The sequence below is a fragment of the Lathyrus oleraceus genome, chromosome 3, assembly GCF_024323335.1.
Source record: "Lathyrus oleraceus cultivar Zhongwan6 chromosome 3, CAAS_Psat_ZW6_1.0, whole genome shotgun sequence".
Lineage (NCBI taxonomy): Eukaryota > Viridiplantae > Streptophyta > Magnoliopsida > Fabales > Fabaceae > Lathyrus > Lathyrus oleraceus.
In genome coordinates this window covers 147,444,344-147,463,477 of record NC_066581.1, presented here as the reverse complement: position 1 = coordinate 147,463,477, position 19,134 = coordinate 147,444,344, and the positions used below count along the sequence as shown (strand labels likewise).

Here is a 19,134-nt window from a genome sequence, read left to right as displayed (position 1 = left end):
ACTTTTTATTGCACACTCTAAAAACACCTATTTTGATTGCCTTTGATAAACACCATAACAATAGATAATGATAGATTGGCACTTGGTCTCTGTGGATTCGTCAATCTTTTATATTACTCTGACGCGTTCGTATACTTGCGAAAATCACGCATCAAGTTTTTGGCGCCGTTGTCGGGGACCAATTTCGTCAAATTTCATACCCTGTTGTTATATCGTTTAGACTTAGGCTATTATCCGTCGATCAATGCGAAAAGCTCGCAGCACCGGAAGCTTAGTATATCCTCTGGCGGAACCTGAACGTTACACTCACGCACTTCGCCCAACCATCCAACGAAGAACCTAGTTCTAGTATAGTAAACCCAACTATTCCAGCTAATAATTTCGAACTTAAACCTTCCCTGTTGCAACTAGTGCAACATAGAAAATTCGCAGGTCTCGCTACCGAGAACCCAAACCAACATTTAAAAATCTTTCTCCAATTAGTAGACACTTTTAAAACCAATGGAGCTTCTCCCGAGGTAATCCGTTTAAGATTATTCCCTTTTTCCCTCAGAGATAAAGCCTTGTCATGGTTAGATTCCCTTCCACCTAATTCCATTACGACTTGGGATATCCTTAGAAGAGTTTTTCTTGCTAGATACTTTCCCCCAAGTAAGACCACTTTTCTTCGAAACCATATAACTAGATTTACTCAGAACCAAGGAGAATCGTTATTCGAAGCTTAGGAGAGATATAAAGAGTTCTTAAGAGCATGCCCACATCATGGTTTAGAAAATTGGTTAATCATTCAAACCTTCTATAATGGACTTCACTATAATACTAAGATGACCATCAACGCTGCCGCAGGCGGTACATTGATGAACAAACCTTATCCTGAAGCTAGTGCCCTCATCGAAGATATGGCTCAAAACCATCAATCATGGGGAGTCGAACGAGCGATAGTTGAGAAGAAGGAAGCCCAAGGAGGAGTGCATGAACTAAGCTCTATAAACATGATGCAAGCTAAAATGGACGCATTAGCCCTCAAGGTCGAGCATATGTGCATAAACCCGAATACTGTAGCCGCAGTTTCGTCGGATTGTGAGATATGTGGAACCAAAGGACACCAATCTGCAGAATGCAGTTTATTAAACGAAACCCACTCTGAGCAAGTGAACTACACCCAAGGGAACCCATATTCGAATACCTATAACCCTGGATGAAGGAATCACCCGAACTTCTCCTATAAAAATAATAACCCTATCCAAAATAATGCACCTCCGAGACAAACTGGTTATCAAGCCCCAAGACCAAATCAACCTATGCAACCTGTACCACCAAAGCCGAGCCTTGAGAAAATTATGGAAAATTTTATCACTGCTCAAACCCAACAAAACAAAGAGTTCATGAACCAAAACATTCATGTTAACGAACTGATTACCTAGTTAGGGACCAAGGTTGACCAAATAGTTACTCATACCAAGATGCTTGAAACCCAGATCTCTCAGGTAGCTTTAAACCAAGCCCCCAAGACTACACCTGGAGGACAGTTTCCTGGACAACCTCAACAAAATCCGAGAGGACAAGTCAATGTCATTACCCTACGAAGTGGGAACGCTTATGATGAGACACCAAACCCAAGATTGAGTGAACCCGAAACTTCTAAGGAATATACCAAACCCCCGGACGAAGTAAAGGAACCAGAGGAATCTAAAAACCATGAAGGTCAAGAAAAAAGAGAAAAACCTAAAGATAAAACTTACGTACCACCCCCGCCATATAAACCACCTATACCATATCCGCGAAGACTCAAACAAACCCAGATCAATAACCAATATCAGAAATTTATTAAAGTTATAGAAAAACTTCATGTAGAAATCCCTTTCACATAAGCCATCACCCAATTACCTTCTTATGCAAAGTTTCTCAAAGACATCCTTACCAACAAACGTAAACTTGACGATCCGAAGCCCTTGGAATGTAATGCCATTTCCGAGAATAAGTTAGCCAAAAAAGATAAAGATCCTGGAAATTTCTCCATTCCTTGTCTTTTGGGTAGTCATATCATCGAAAAAGCTTTTCTAGACCTAGGAGCTAGTGTGAGCTTAATGCCTTTAGCGGTTTGTGAGAGGTTAAACTTAGGAGAATTACAACCTACTAAGATGTCACTTCAGTTAGCCGATAGATCTGTTAAGTATCCGATAGGAATTTTAGAAGATGTCCCTGTTAGGATAGGTCAGTTATTTATCCCTACTGATTTCGTTGTCATGGACATCAAAGAGGACAATGATATACCAATCCTTCTAGGTAGACCATTCTTATCAACTGCATGAGCCATAATAAATGTCAAGAGAGGAAAGTTGACCTTTGAGGTAGGTGATGAGAAAATAGAATTTATACTTTCGAAATTTCTTATGGCACCTGTGATGGGAGACACATGTTATGCCTTAGATATCATTGATGAATGCGTTAAGGAATTAGAACAAGAAGAAATCATAAAAACAATTAAGTTGCCATCAACCCTCATAATGGAAGAGGATGACTTTAAGAAACCCTACATCGATGATAACCTTTACGAATGTTTATCCCTTACCCCAGATCCTATGCCATGCCCTAAGAAACCAACCTTAGAACTTAAGGAACTACCTAAGAATTTGAGATACGAGTTCCTCGATGAAGAGATGAATCGTCCAGTTATAGTCAGTGTTACCTTGAGCCAAGAGGAAACGAACCAACTTTTAAACGGTTTACGAAGATATCCCTCAGCCCTAGGATATAATATCTCTGACCTGAAAGGTATAAGCCCATCTGTGTGCATGTATCGGATTTCGCTCGAAGAAGATTCAAAACCCTCTAGAGAACATCAGAGAAGAATAAACCCTATAATGAGTGATGTTCTTAAAAAGGAAGTTCTTAAGTTACTTGAGGCAGGTATAATCTACCAGATCTCGGATAGTAAGTGGGTGAGCCCTGTGCATGTAGTACCTAAAAAGGGAGGCATCACAGTCGTGCAAAACGATAAAGGCGAACATGTAGCAAAACGGTTAGAAGGAGGATGGCGAATGTGTATAGATTATAGAAAATTAAATAAGGCAACAAGGAAGGATCATTTCCCTTTACCATTTGTAGACCAGATGTTGGAGCGTCTAGCCAGACACTCTTACTTCTTCTATCTAGATGGATACTCTGGATTCTTCCAAATACCTATCCACCCCGAAGATCAAGAAAAAACTACTTTTACATGCCCTTGATAACATGAAACTATATCACATTTTTAGACTTGATTTAATTAAATTATATCGTTATTTGATTCAATTTATTTTTATATTATTCGATATTACTCGGCATTTTCTTATTATTTATTTCAGGTATATTATTTAAAGCACATGTGAAAAAGAAAGAAAAGGGGTGCAAAAAGAAGATTTTCTAGGAAAAGCAGCAAGCTGAAGCACCAAAGCCCAACCCACGTTTGGAACAAAGAAAATTGTTGTCACGACCGCAACAAGCACGTGCCGATTGCCACGTCCTAAGACCTAGTGTTACGACGGTAACACATAGTGTGACGGACGTCACACATTCCACTCCTATATTTTAGGCTTTACGTGCGTAACGGAGTGGACGGTTTCCCCTAAATTCTCTCATGCACTCGGAGACGCTTGGACCATACTGAAGACACATTCTAGGAGACGGTTATCTTGGGAGGTGAATATAAATAAACCTCACAAAAGCCAATTGAAGCTCTCTCTTCTCCGTACAATTTTTCCAGCATTCTAATTTTGCAAGCAATTTATTCCTTTCTTCTTTTTCTAGTTTAATTTCTGAAGCGTACAATTTACTTTCTCACGACAGTTTCTACACCGGAAACTATTGTGTAATTTTTACTGGATCTAACCTTACGTTAGATCATAGTATTTTGTTTCCTTGTTTTTACTTTCCTATCTGATCGAGAATTGTGAAGAACAAATCCAACCGACTTGTGGTGGAGTGTTCGTGCATCGAAGCGTAGGAGATAAAATCCAGATTTCTAGTATTTTCCAGGTTCATTAATTAATTGATTTATCGTTTTAATTTACATATGCTTTGTTCCGCTGTTTATATATGTTGTTTGTTTGATATGGCCGTATTTATGCATGATTATTGTGTATGCATGTTCATCATGTCTGGCTAATTAATTTAGATATCGGTATGTAAAGTAAGCGGAATAAAGGAATCAAAGTTGAGTTGGTTTAAATTTATTTCAGAATATAGTCACTCTTTTTCTGGTCTCAATTTACAAAGTTAATACCAAGGTTTTTGTACGAGAGTAAAACACATAAAGAAGTTAAAATCAATAGAACGACAGTTTGAGTTTTTAACTAGACAATGTAAATTGAACATTAACTTTAAATCAGGGCGAAAGCAATTTTTAAGGTTAATTAAATTCTAATTATTTTCAAAAATTATTTTTAAAAGTTAAATGTGAGGACGAGAGATAAGCATTTAAGTTTAATCATATAATCTAAGTCAACAGAGCGAGAGTTTGAGACGAGGGCGTTTAAACGGTTAGTATTTTCTCAAAAGGAGTTTCTATAGATTCTATTATTTTCAAAAGTGATTTTAGACTTAATGAAATAGTGAGAGCGTACGTTAAAATATAAAGTCATAGTCTGATTCAACAAGAGCGAGAGTTTGAGGAAAAGACTTTTAATTAATAGTGTCTACTGAAAAGACTTATTTTAAAATTAAGAAAAAGACCAACGAAGATTTGATTCCCCAAATACGACGAACTACATACTGATATCCATATTATTTGATATTTTATCTAGATCCAAATTTAGTTTTATTTTTTCCCCAAATCATTAAAGTATCATCCGCCTTAGCTTTACGCAGTAACCCTAGAAAAACGGTAGATCGATTCATTGAGTCCCTGTGGGATCGATATCTTTTAAAACTACGCGATTAGACTGTGCGCTTGCAGTTAGTACCCCAATAGACTCATAAAGTCGCGATCAAGTTTTTGGCGCCGTTGTCGGGGACTTTTATTTAGTCGATATCGTAACTCTTCTGTTACGCTGTAGAGACTAAGGCAATTTTTATTTTTTTTTATTTTTCGTTGATTTGTATGCCACACACTCGCTCACAAGGCGAGCCGTATTACTTACGAATCAATGACGTCAAACGATATCTCTGATTATTACGACGAATTCGGGAGTATCGTGCTAGAAATAATCTTCCTCCAATCGAAGTTCCTGATCTCAAAAATCTCCTTCCTTTAACGATACCAGCGATGGCCGAACCAGCTCGTGCTCTTCGAGATTACGCTGCTCCATCACAGGATGAGTCGCATTCGAGTATTGCTCCACCCGCAATCGAAGCGAACAACTTCGAACTTAAACCTTCGTTGTTTCAGGCAGTGCAACAGAATCAATTTTCTGGAAATCCTACCGAGGATCCAAACCTTCATTTATCCGTATTTGTCCAATACGCTGACACTGTTAAAGCTAATGGTGTCACTTCAGAGGCAATTCGACTTCGTCTCTTTCCTTTCTCGTTAAGAGATAAAGCTAGAAGATGGCTTCAGTCTCTTCCTTCCAACTCAGTCACCACATGGAATGAGTTGAAGAAAGTCTTTCTTTCCCGATATTTTCCTCCAAGCAAAACAGCTATGTTGAGAGCCCAGATAAACGGATTTAAGCAAAAAGATAACGAATCTCTTTTCGAAGCATGGGAAAGATACAAGGACATGATGAGACTTTGCCCACACCATGGTTTAGAGGACTGGTTAGTAATTCACACCTTCTACAATGGTCTCTTGTACAACACAAGGTTAACAATAGACGCCGCCGTCGGTGGTGCGCTTATGGATAAACCTTACATTGACGCTTATCAACTTATCGAGAGCATGGCCCAAAATCATTATCAGTGGGGAAACGACCGGACAGTGGTAGAAAAACCTCAAACAAAAGGTGGCATGTACGAGATAAGTAGCCTTGATCATGTTAATGCAAAAGTGGATGCTCTTGCCCAGAAAATTGAAAGTTTAAATGTATCACCTCCAGCCACCGTGGTTGTCGTAACTCAAAATTGCGAGGTCTGTGGAATTCAAGGTCACACTCCTACAGATTGTCAACTCCTAACAGGAATTCAAACAGAACGGGTGAATTATGCTCAAGGAAATCCTTACTCGAATACCTATAACTCAAACTGGAAGAACCATCCTAATTTCTCGTATAAAAGTAACAACGCTTTATACGCACCAGGTCAAGCTCCCAGTCAAGCTCCAGCTGTACCACCTGGATATCAAAAGCCGACCCCATCTACACCTAACAATAACGTTCCTAGGAAATCCAACTTGGAAATCATGATGGAGAACTTCATAGCTTCTCAACAGCAAACCAATAAAGAGTTCTTAAACCAGAATGTACACACTAGCGAACAGATTAAACAACTAGCAAGTAAAGTAGATGCCCTGGCTACCCATAACAAAATGCTTGAAACACAAATCTCGCAAGTAGCTCAACAACAAGCGTCTACTGCTGCCCCAACTGGTACATTTCCTGGACAGCCACAACCTAATCCGAAAGGCCACGCTCATGCAATTATATTACGAAGTGGTACAGAGGTAGAAGGACCATCTGACCCAAGGATTGAGAACCAAAACTCTAAAAAGTCAACTGAGGAAGAAGGTAAACCTAAGGAAAAGGAAGAGTGTAATGAGGAAACCATAGAAAAAAAGAATCTTATGTACCTCCACCACCTTACAAATCACCTATCCCTTATCCTCAAAGGCTAATTAAAACCAAAAACGTGGGCCAATTTAAAAAATTTGTTGACCTACTAAAACAATTAAACATCACAATTCCTTTTACAGAAGCTATTACACAAATGCCCTCATATGCTAAGTTCTTAAAAGAAATTTTATCTAATAAAAAGAAACTTGAAGATAACGAAACCGTTACACTCACTTCTGAGTGTAGCGCAATAATCCAAAATATGCCTCCTAAACTTAAAGATCCTGGTAGTTTTTCTATACCCTGTCATATAGGAAAATTTGTCATAGACAAAGCTTTATGCGATTTAGGAGCCGGTATCAGTGTTATGCCCTTGTCCATATGCAAGAAACTTGAAATGGGAGAATTAAGACCAACTAAAATGTTTGTGCAATTAGCAAATCGTTCCGTTAAATATCCTGTAGGAATTCTTGAAAACGTTCCCGTACGCATAGGTCAATTCTACATTCCCACCGATTTTATAATTATGGACATAAGAGAAGATGAAGTTACCCCCATTATATTGGGAAGACCCTTCTTAGCAACTGCCGGTGCTATCATTGACGTAAAACGAGGACGACTCACTTTCGAAGTAGGAGAAGAGAAAATTGAGTTTATTCTTTCCAAATTTTTGAAAGCACCTGCGATAGAAGACACATGTTACTTCATGGATATCATCGATGAATGCATAAAAGAAACAGAATTCAAAAATGACGATTTGTGCGACTATCGTGTAGAAGACAGACTGAACCAATGTTTAGCAATAACATCAGATCCTACGCAATGCCTTAAGAAACCAACCCTCGACCTGAAAACACTTCCAAAAAATCTGAGATATGAATTCCTAGACTTAGAACTTGAACGACCAGTAATAGTCAATGCAGACCTAGGAAAACTTGAAACCGAAAAACTCCTACATATCTTAAGAAAAAACCCAACCGTATTAGGATACAACATCACCGATCTTAAAGGGATAAGTCCTTCTATTTGTATGCACCGCATCATGCTAGAAGAAGATTGTAAGACTTCTAGGGAACATCAGAGGAGACTAAACCCGATCATGAGTGAGGTAGTGAAGAAGGAAGTAACGAAGTTATTAGAGGCAGGTATTATATATCCTATATCCGATAGCAAATGGGTTAGTCCTGTACACGTAGTACCAAAGAAAGGAGGTATAACAATGATCGAAAATGAAAAAGGAGAAACTATAACCAAACGAATTGAATCGGATGGAGAATGTGCATTGATTATAGAAAGCTAAACAAAGCAACCCGAAAAGATCATTTTCCTTTACCATTCATAGACCAGATGTTAGAACGACTAGCCAAGCATTCTCATTTCTGCTATCTGGACGGTTACTCAGGTTTCTTTCAAATACCAATTCATCCTGATGACCAAGAAAAGACAACATTCACATGTCCTTTTGGTACCTTCGCTTATCGACGAATGCCGTTTGGCTTGTGCAATGCTCCTACAACTTTCCAAAGGTGCATGATGGCAATATTCGCCGATTTTCTCGAAAACATCATGGAAGTCTTTATGGATGACTTTTCCGTATGCGGGCAAAGTTTCGAAGAATGTCTCGAAAACCTAGAAAGAGTTCTAGAACGATGTGTAAAAGTAAACCTAATACTTAATTGGGAAAAATGTCACTTTATGGTACAAGAAGGAATTGTTTTAGGACACATCATATCAAATAGAGGAATTGAAGTAGACAAAGCCAAAATAGAAGTAATCGAAAACCTTCAACCTCCGAAAACCGTGAGGGAAATACGAAGCTTCTTAGAACATGCCGGTTTTTACCGACGATTCATTAAAGATTTCTCTAAAATAACTAAACCTTTAACCGAATTATTAATGAAAGACGCTGAATTCATCTTCGACAATAAATGTTTAGAAGCATTTCAAACACTTAAACAAGCATTGATCTCCGCGCCCATAATGCAGACCCCGGATTGGAATAAACCTTTCGAAATAATGTGTGACGCAAGTGACTACGCCGTAGGCGCTGTTCTAGGACAACGAAAGGATAAAAAACTTCACGTCATATATTATGCGAGTAGAACTCTAGATGAAGCGCAAATGAATTACGCCACAACCGAGAAAGAACTTTTAGCAGTAGTATTTGCACTAGATAAATTTCGTTCCTACTTGGTCGGAGCTAAAATAATCGTTTACACTGATCACGCTGCCATTAAGTACCTCTTAACAAAAAAGGACGCTAAACCTAGACTCCTAAGGTGGATCTTGTTTCTACAAGAATTTGATTTGGAAATCAAAGATAAAAAAGGAACTGAAAACGTAATAGCAGATCACCTCTCTAGACTCGAAAACCTGGAACCGGAAAGAACATCGATCAACGATGATTTCTCGTACGATAAACTTATAGCTAATTTGGAAGAAAATAGAGCTGACAAACAGGTAGAGACCACCTTGGTTGTATGCGTTACACCATGGTACGCTGATTTTGTCAATTATTTAGCCGCCGGAGTGGTTCCACTTGATTTATCCTACCAACAAAAGAAACGATTCTTCCACGACATAAAACATTATTACTGGAACGACCCTTTACTTTTCAAAAGAGGCTCCGATGGTATTTTCCGTTGCTGTATACCTGAAGAAGAGGTAGAAAGTATAATCCAACATTGTCATTCCGCTCCTTATGGTGGACATGCAAGTACATCCAAAACCTGCTCTAAAATCCTACAAGCCGGTCTTTATTGGCCAAACATGTGGAAGGATGTACATACTGCTGTCAATAAATACGATAGGTGTCAACGCACAGGAAACATATCTAGACGTGACGAAATGCCACAAAAAGGCATTTTGGAAGTAGAAATTTTCGATGTGTAGGGAATAGATTTCATGGGACCTTTTCCACCTTCTTTTGGTAACAAGTACATACTCGTAGCAGTTGACTACGTATCAAAATGGATTGAGGATATAGCTTCTCCAACAAACGACACACGAGTAGTAATTAAACTCTTTAAGAATATAATCTTTCTAAGATTTGGTGTCCCAAGAATAGTTATCAGTGACGGTGGATCTCATTTCATATCTAAAATACTCGAAAAATTATTGTTTAAGTATGGTGTAAAACATCGAGTAGCAACACCTTACCATCCTCAAACTAGTGGACAAGTGGAAGTGTCTAATAGAGAAATTAAACAGATATTGAAAAAAATTGTCGCTACATCGAGGAAAGATTGGTCATCAAAATTACCCGAAGCTTTATGGGTATATCGAACCGCTTACAAAACTCCCATAGGAACAACCCCATTTAAGCTTATTTATGGTAAATCGTGTCACCTCCCAGTGGAGTTAGAACATAAGGCCTATTGGGCTATTAAAAATTTAAATTTAAACTATAAGGCCGTCGGTGAAAAGCGAATTCTAGATATAAACTAATTAGAGGAACTTAGACAAGATGCATACGAAAATGCTAAAATCTACAAGGAAAGAACGAAAAAATGGCATGATAAACGTATATCAAGGAAAACTTTCAAACAAGGCGATGTAGTCCTATTGTTTAACTCTAGACTTAAGTTATTCCCAGGAAAATTACGCTCTAGGTGGTCTGGCCCTTTCAAAGTCACTAATGTCTTTTCTAGTGGGGCTGTAGAAATTAAAGGAAAATCTATTGAATCATTTATCGTAAACGGGCAGCGTCTAAAACATTATCATTATGCTGAAAACAATGAAGACTCGCAAGTCCTGTACTTAGACGTATTGTCTCCAAAATTAATAGATTAACATTTAATAGTTTTTTGTCGAGCTTGCGACATTAAACAAATCGCTTCGTGGGAGACAACCCACAAATTTTTATTTTTCTTTGATTATTCTTTTGATTTTATTCAGTTTTCATTCTTCATTTTCTTTATTTTATTAAATTTTTCTTCTTTTCTTCTTTCGGCATCTGGCCAAATCCTGACTAAAATTCTTGTTTTTCTTTTCTTTAGATAACACTGACCTGATGACACATATTGATCACATGGGTATTAATTTCCGAGGGAGAGCTCAGAGACAAAAATTTGAAGAACTTGCTGAGAGAGAGATGCACCCAAATTTTTATGCTGATGATTGTGCAATGACCGTACTTGGGCTAAGAGATAGTGTCCTATATCTGCTGAATCAAATAGGGTGGGAAACCACTCCTATTCGGAGACAATTTGTTACTTACCAGAGGCTAACTCTAGAATTCCTTAGCTCCCTGATTTATTTACCGAACCATGGAAAAGGAATAAACCGAGGTTTCATTCAATTCAGGATGTTCAATATGGAGTATCAGTATAACATTAGAGAATTTACTAACCTCTTAGGGTTCCCTACTTCTTTTGACACATTCACCATGAACCAAGAGGACCTCTTTGAATATCGAGAGCTTGAGCATTTTTGGGGAAGTTTGACGGGAAATGACGAACCTGAGGAACATGAGTTTCTTTCTGGAAACATACATAACCCAGCTTTTCGTTATTTCCACAAGATCCTAACACACACTCTTTTTGGGAAAAGTTCAAACATTACCACAGTATCACGTGATGAACTTTTCATAATATTTTGTGCTTCCCAGAATCGTCCAGTGAATGGTGCCACTTATATGTTGGCAAGTTTTGACCTCCTTATTCAAGATGACTGTGCACCGATTCAAATAGGGGGATTGATAACTATGATTGCTAATGCTATTGGATTGCGTCAACCCATGCTTGATTTGAACCCTTTTTGCGGTATTCAGCCTATGAATATAAATTTCCTTTTCAACACTATGTTTATAGGAAACCTTGGACCTGAAGAGTTTGAACTATTCGCGTGTTTTATTTTATCTTCAGTCAAATATTACATTATGTTTACTTTTATGAAGCTACTGGCATTATTGGTTAAATTAAATTTCATTTTGATTTATGCACTATCTAAAATTACCAATGCTGATATATATTGTATGCTACTACTTACATGCTAAATTTCTGATCACATACAAGTATACACTACTCCTAATATTATATACTACCACCTGTATTTTTGCTTATTAGAGAAAAAAATATATATTCTATGGTGTAGTAAAGTAGCATCCATGACACAATTTATAAAGTCAAAGTAGCATTGATATTTATGGTCATGGCAATTCAAATTTAAAATAATATATATATATATATATATATATATATATATATATATATATATTATATATATATATAATAAAACAAAACTTGCCACCCTGCATCGTGACGAACGTTTTGACCGTTGCAAACTCAGAGGTGTGACGAGCGTCACGCATGCTGTCACGGTCGCAATACCCCCATGACGCCCGTCACGCATGCTGTCACGAACGTGACAACTTGCTTTCTCGTAAATGCTTTTGACCGTTATGCTGTCACGAACGTGACACAATGCTGTCACGAACGTGACACACTGCTGCCTCGTAACCGTGTCATGACCGTTACCCCCATTCAATTCACCTCTTTATCCCCCATTAATTTTTTTCTCACCAACTTCTCCTCCCAATTTCAAAACTCTTTCTTTAAATACCTTCACCACATTTTTCTTCCTACACCACATCATTCCAAAAACCACTCTATACAAAAAAAAAATTCATCCCATTTTCCTTTCTCCTTCTTTTCTACCTACCAATCAAAATGGCGGAGAACCAACATCCAGAAATGCAATTTGGAAATATTATTTTCTGAACTGAAGATAGTAACTATCAACAGGAGCAGTTTATTCGTTTCCAGCAACGCGGTGTCACATCTACCAGATACCCAGATTTCAATTGCTTACAAGAATTGGGATTACATCAAGGAGTGCAATGGCTGCTTAGGCTATCCGACTTAACCTTTCTGTGCACACAAAATCACCCAACATACCAATCACTAACCTTGGAGTTTTTAAGCTCTTATTCATACACCACTCCAACCGGTGAGGACGAGTACTTAACCGGTGTCGCAAAATTCCGTATGTTCAACACTGAGTACGCACTATCTCAAGAACAGTTGAGTGCCATGCTACGTTTTCCTGAAGGAGACGACGTCCACCCAAGAATCCCTCCAAACTCAGAGTGGAACACGATCGCACTCGAACTTTTTGGAAAAATATCCGGTGTGGTAACCACCAATTGAGATGCATTACTTGCTTCACACATACACAACCCCACTATCCGGTATTTTATCCGTATTTTGCAAAACACCATCTTTGGAATAGCCAACAACAGCAAAGTTAACGCGAAAGAATTATTCTTCCTACACTGCATCTTTTCAGCAAATACAAGGGTCAACGCCGCCTCTTTCTTACTTCACCATATCCGTACCCTTTGTGCTCGAGGCAATCAACCTTTTGTGATTGGAGGCTTAATAACCACCATTGCACTCAGTTTAAATTTAGGGGACCGATTTCAGAATTTGCAATCTTTGTCACCCCTGTTTATGGATATTGGATACTGTCGCTTCTGCCGCTTAATCAAAAATAGGGTAGGCAGGAATTATTATCTTATGGTGAATAACCAAGAAATCCCAAGCGTCGTTTTGCCCAACATTACACTCACCGATGTTACTAACCCCAACAGATTCATCTACGATTTGAATGCTCCCGAACCTACCATGCCTACACAAGCAAACCCACCCCCAGACGAGTTTGATAAAATGGAGCAAGGTGATCAAGATCCTGAACAACATTCTGTCCCACATAATCCTTCCGATAATGTAGTTGGTCCATCCTCCCGACGTCGTCGAAGAAGAAGGCCTGCAACAAATGATGACATCATGGATGCTATTGAACGTCAAGGCCAACGGCTTGATGCCATGTGGCGCACCTCAAAAATGATGATAATGCGATCCCTCGCGATAGGACGCGGAAAAAATGTCGTTCGAAACAGAGTCGCCACCGAACTTTATTCATTCCAATGAAGGAATAGGAAAATATCGAGAAAACCTTTAAGAAAATGGAATAATGGTCGTCGCAACCATATTCGGGTTCGGGAGTCGATTACGCAAGGGGAAGGTATTAGCACCCCTCATGTCCGTTGTACTCAACGGGAACCTCTTAGTCTGATTTTGCTATTTGACTGTTAATTGACTGTTTATCTGCTTGCTTCAAGTGATTAGAATTGATGGTAGATATGGATGAAGACCTCAGGAGGGGGAAATGGGAGGTTTTTTATTAGTGTGATCGCGAAGATACAGCAATCTCCTGCCTACGTATCCTTATGGTGCAATAAGGAAATCAGAGCATTCGTAGTTCGGGCTACTACGAATATTTGGTGTGTTTTATTTTGATGAACGACTGTGTAGGTCGGCGTTCTAACGGCTAAATGCTGGCATGTCTACTCTCGGGGGAGGCTCTAGCACTGGTTTGTTATGCGCATTAGAAAGGATTGACAGTGTTCTTTTGAAGAGGTTTTGGTCACGCGGGGGTGACAAGTTGATTTGACGTGTTTGGGTGTTTTTGTTTGGTTTCGATCGCACGGGGGCGAGAAATTAGGTTTGATTTGTTGAGATGTTTTTGGAGAACGACGAAAGATTGAGCAATATGGTGTTCACCAATTATCCAATTCTTCCGAGGAGTAATAAGGCGTCTGCCTTCTATTCCTTTTTTCATTCAGATTATTTTGAAAGTTTGTTTGTGGATGTTGAATACGCATGGTAGTGAGGCGTACGCCCCCTACTTGCTTATTCAAAGAATAATGAGGCGTACGCCCCTTATTCCTTTATCCAAGTTTATTTAACGTGTTTTAGTCGGAAGTCGATAATTTGTGCAATATGGCCTTCGCCAATTATTCAAATAATCGAGAGATGGCGAGGCGTACGCCTCTCATCTTTTGTCATCCGAAGTTTAAATTGTAAAAGATATGTTTGGATTTTGGACTGGTAAGTTTTGATCGAAAGATGATTTGAGTTTATTCGATTGTGGTTTTGAATTGATGACGAAGATTCGAGCAATGTGGCGTACGCCAATTATTCGAATAATCGAGAGATAATGAAGCGGATGCTCACTATTCTCCTTTTCATTTGAAATATGGAATTAAAAGGATTTGGAATTTGTAAAAATGATTTGAAATATTATGGTTTGAAAATAAGAAATGATTTGAATTTAGAACCTATGTTTGACTTAAAATTGTATGATTAAGGTTTAAATTGAATGACGAAGATCCGAGCAATATGGCGTACGCCAATTATTCAAATAATCGAGAGATAATGAAGCGGATGCTCACTATTCTCCTTTTCATTCAAAGATTAATTATTACAAGGTTTTAAGGAGTGTATTGATTGAAAGGGTTTGATTTGAATGACGAAAATCCGAGCAATATGGCGTACGCCAATTATTCGAATAGTCGAGAGATAGTGAAGCGGAAGCTTACTATTCTCCTTTTCATCCAAAATATGGAATTAAAAGGATTTGGAATTTGTAGAAATGATTTGAAATATTATGATTATTAGGGTTTTATTTGAATGACGAAAATTCGAGCAATATGGCGTACGCCAATTATTCGAATAGTCGAGAGATAGTGAAGCGGAAGCTTACTATTCTCCTTTTCATCCCAATGTTTATGTTTAAAAGAGATAATTCTTTTGAAATTGAATGGTTTGAAAAAATGATTTGAATTTGTGTTAATTGAATAAATGAATTTTATTTAGTGTATTATTTCATCTACTCGATTAATCAATAACCAAGTAGGTTTCATTGTAAGGAAGCCCAAGAGTAAGCTATGTGAGGTTGATGGCGATGCGAAGAGCAATCGACTTATAAGAGGTTTTTGAAAAGGGGCTCGTTATTTAAATCGAGAATTGTATGATTTGTGCTTTTTGAAATTGGTTTTGATGGATAATGAATTGAAATGAAATTGAATTAAAAAGGATTATGAAATGGTGGTGGAAAAGAAAAAACCTTTGATTATTATCAAAATTTACTTAATTTGATTAATCGAATTAATTAAAACTAATTATCAAAATTATTTAATTATCTCAAATAATTAAGTTAATTAAGGTTAATTAATTAAAAAAACAATTAATCAAAAATTCAACTAATAATATTTTTTTATGAAAAAACCAATTAGTAACAACTTTGACTTAAAAATTGAATCGGTGACAAATTGTGTTTAGGAACCGGTTTATACATGGTGGCAATTGGAAATCCGCATGAAATCGAAACACGGTGAAAAATGTACAATTGATGTATTTGGAATTTTGGCGGTATATCGGCATGAAGTTACCAGATCCGCGAATGGAAATTTAAATTTTATTGTAAAGCAATAGAAATCAATTATATTTACAAAATTCATATTTTAACATTTATATACACTAAAGCATCTCAACAAACGATATCGTTACAGCTTTTAACACTCACTTATCAATATAAACACCATCCTAATCCATAAATTTACAGTTTAACTACAGCACCAATAATAATCACAAAGTTAGGATAACAAAAAATGGGAATAAGCTTTAAGGTTTATCCTGTAGAAACTACTTTTAAACTCAAAACAGCTTAAGAAACAACATGACGGAATGAGGAAATCATTTGCTACCGTTCAAAATCAGTTTGAAAATCTTGACCGTTATCACCAACAGCATACAGTTTCACACATAATTGCTTATACAACCCGAAACGGAATAGAAGAAAATAAATCTATGGGATTGAAATCAAACCCAAATCAACTACTTGGTATTAGTACAAATCCAAGAAAACAAGAAAACAGAGTATCAATATTTATCCATTCAAGACAACTGATCTGCCTGTACATACAAAGTGTGATGGCTAATGCTTAAACATATATACAGAGGGGACACCTAATCATGAGCCATCAAACAGAAATATTAACATAATCAAGAAGCATAACACCAAACATTCTACTAGCTATTTCCACCAAGAACAATCATACCAAACATTCCTCACAAATAATACCATCACGAATTGTTTTATCAACCCAAACTAATCAATATAGGCTCCTCAAAAAACAGGATTTCCACAGTAAAGTTTCGTGATAAAAAAATGCAGATATATCATATGGAAGATGATTATTATCTCTCAAATTAGTACGACAACAACAATCCAATAGCACCAAATGAACACAAGTTTCTATTATAATTATCTCACAAGCATTTTGACGAAGGAAACTAGATAAACCAAACAATATTCATATGAAGTCAAGATATATATATATATTACCCAATCTGTATAATGTTGACCGGAATCGATTTGCTTTTAGTGATGATGCTTGTCTTCAACAGCCTACTTTTATCGTGTTGAAAACAGAACTTCCGGCCTTTCCCGCGTCACCCCTATTGTTGGCTGGATCAGGTGATTTGTGGCTACCGTTTGACTCCTTCTTTCACCGGCCTAAAGAGCACACCCTGATCTTCCACAAACTGTCAAACCTGAAACCCCCTTTGTAATCGATCTTTAGGCAGTGTGACGATGTGAAGCCGAAACTGAAACTATTAATTTCTTTTCAACGGTATTGCGTCGTTGTTGATAGAGGCGCGATGATGATGACGAAGGTGTTTCGTGAGGGTTGGTGGTCGGAGGGTCCGACGGTCGTGTGGATGACGGGAGAAAAGCGATTGAATGTGGTGTTGTGAGATGGTGAGGTTTTGTTGGCGTAAAGGGTTTTTTGAGCTGTGTGATGTGGAAACGGCGGTTGATGGTGGTAGCGGTGAGGGTAGCGATGATGATAATGGGCGGATGGTGGAGGATAGTGTGAGAGTGCGGAGGGTTTGTGAGGTTGGGGATGATAGAAACGATGAAGGTGTGGGTCGGAATCGTGGGTTTGGATGGTGGCGAGCTGAGCGATTTCCGGTAAGGTGTTGTGAAGGGTTTAGCGACGGATTCGCCGGTGATGAGGGTTTGAGAGTGAGGTGCGATTGAGAGAGTGGAGTGTGAGGCTCAATGAAATTGGTGAGGGAGCGTGAGTTTTGTAAGTTGAAATTAGTGAGTGAGGGATTTTGCATTATGCTGAGAGTGTGAGAGATGAGAGGGATTTGAGTGAGTGGATAAAGACGCGTGTGAGGGGAGGATCTTTTTAGATCTTTTTTCTGATTTCTGAGAGAGAGTGAGTGGAGAGAGATTTTTGAGGGAGTGTGAGATATTTGTGAGATAACAGCTGGCAGACCGTTGGGAGAGTTTTTTTTTATTTATTCTTTTTTTGTTTTTTATGTAAGGAGGGAATCCAATGCAAATATATACATATTTATTTTAATACATTTATTATTTCTTTAAGAAGATAACAAATCATAAAAATCTAATTAATATTTACTTTAAATATATTCTAATTACTATTTAACTTAAACAAATTTTAATTGTTTTAATTAAATAACTAACAAAAATGACCAGTTAGAAATAGAAAAATGAGTATGAATTTGTTCGAAAAATTAAATCAAACACACCAAAATTATCAGCACAAAACGCATTATTTTAAAAAAATACATTGTTTCCTCAAATTTTAGCGATTCAGCTGATTTGTCTGTATTCTCAATAAATTCATTTCGGCTGACATTTTAGGTGTTTATACATGATGCAAATGTATGTCATGCTATGCATATGATGCTAAATTAAAATAAAATCATTTCTGTGAAAATTTAAATATGCCCGGACAAAATTGGGGTACGACAGCTGCCCCTATTTAATTATCTTGAATTAGAAGGTAGGAATGACAACGGTCATCATACATTCGTGGTGGAAGGTAATTAAATACGAAAGGATCCGAATTGTGTCCTTTGAAATGAAATGGAATGGATGCAGAAAGAAAATGCAATGGATTCTAACAGCACCAAGGTAATAGGGGTAGAATGCCAAATCAATGCCAACCCTCGAGTCGACATTCAAATCTTGCACGGGTTTTTTTTTTAATGTAAAGACAAAACTGTACATGTTTTCTGACACCAAAAGGATGACAGTCCAAATTAATGGTCATCACCAAAAGGATGATGGGAATTCAACATGATTTTCAGGATTGTCATCACCAAAACGATGATGGATAAACCGAGCTTCAAAAGTAATCATCACCAAAAGGATGATGATTACAGTGGATACAACAAAGATCTCCATCACCAAAAGGATGATGGTAAGATCACCAACAAATTCCGCTATCACCTAAAGGATGAAAGTTAAACACGATCCAAAGATTTTCATCACCAAAAGGATGATGGTTATTCTGGTAAAATTTCCCACTACAGAGAGTATAATATCAAGGCTATCACCAAAAGGATGATAGTTGACTTGTAACACCCTTCTAAAATACCCCAAATATTTAATTAAAATAGCAATATATCAATCAGAGTAATTATGCAATTAAGGGTGTCACACAATCATTTCACACCATTCACCATAATAACTGTCATGCTCTTTTATTAATTCAAAACATAAAGTATTTGCACAAATACGCAGCGGATAGAAATCAAATCAATCATGCGGAACATGTAAC

The 19,134-nt window shown here is 37.5% G+C and overlaps 2 non-coding genes across 2 annotated transcripts; both read right to left on the bottom strand.

Annotated features, from left to right (window-relative positions):
* Positions 1–662: 662 nt before the first annotated feature.
* LOC127132994 (small nucleolar RNA R71) lies at positions 663–769 on the bottom strand. The gene has a single exon (XR_007806995.1). It is a non-coding gene; the product is annotated as a small nucleolar RNA R71 (small nucleolar RNA).
* A 4,854-nt stretch (positions 770–5,623) lies between these two features.
* Positions 5,624–5,730, bottom strand: LOC127133361 (small nucleolar RNA R71). Its single transcript, XR_007807341.1, has one exon. It is a non-coding gene; the product is annotated as a small nucleolar RNA R71 (small nucleolar RNA).
* Between the last annotated feature and the right edge of the window lie 13,404 nt (positions 5,731–19,134).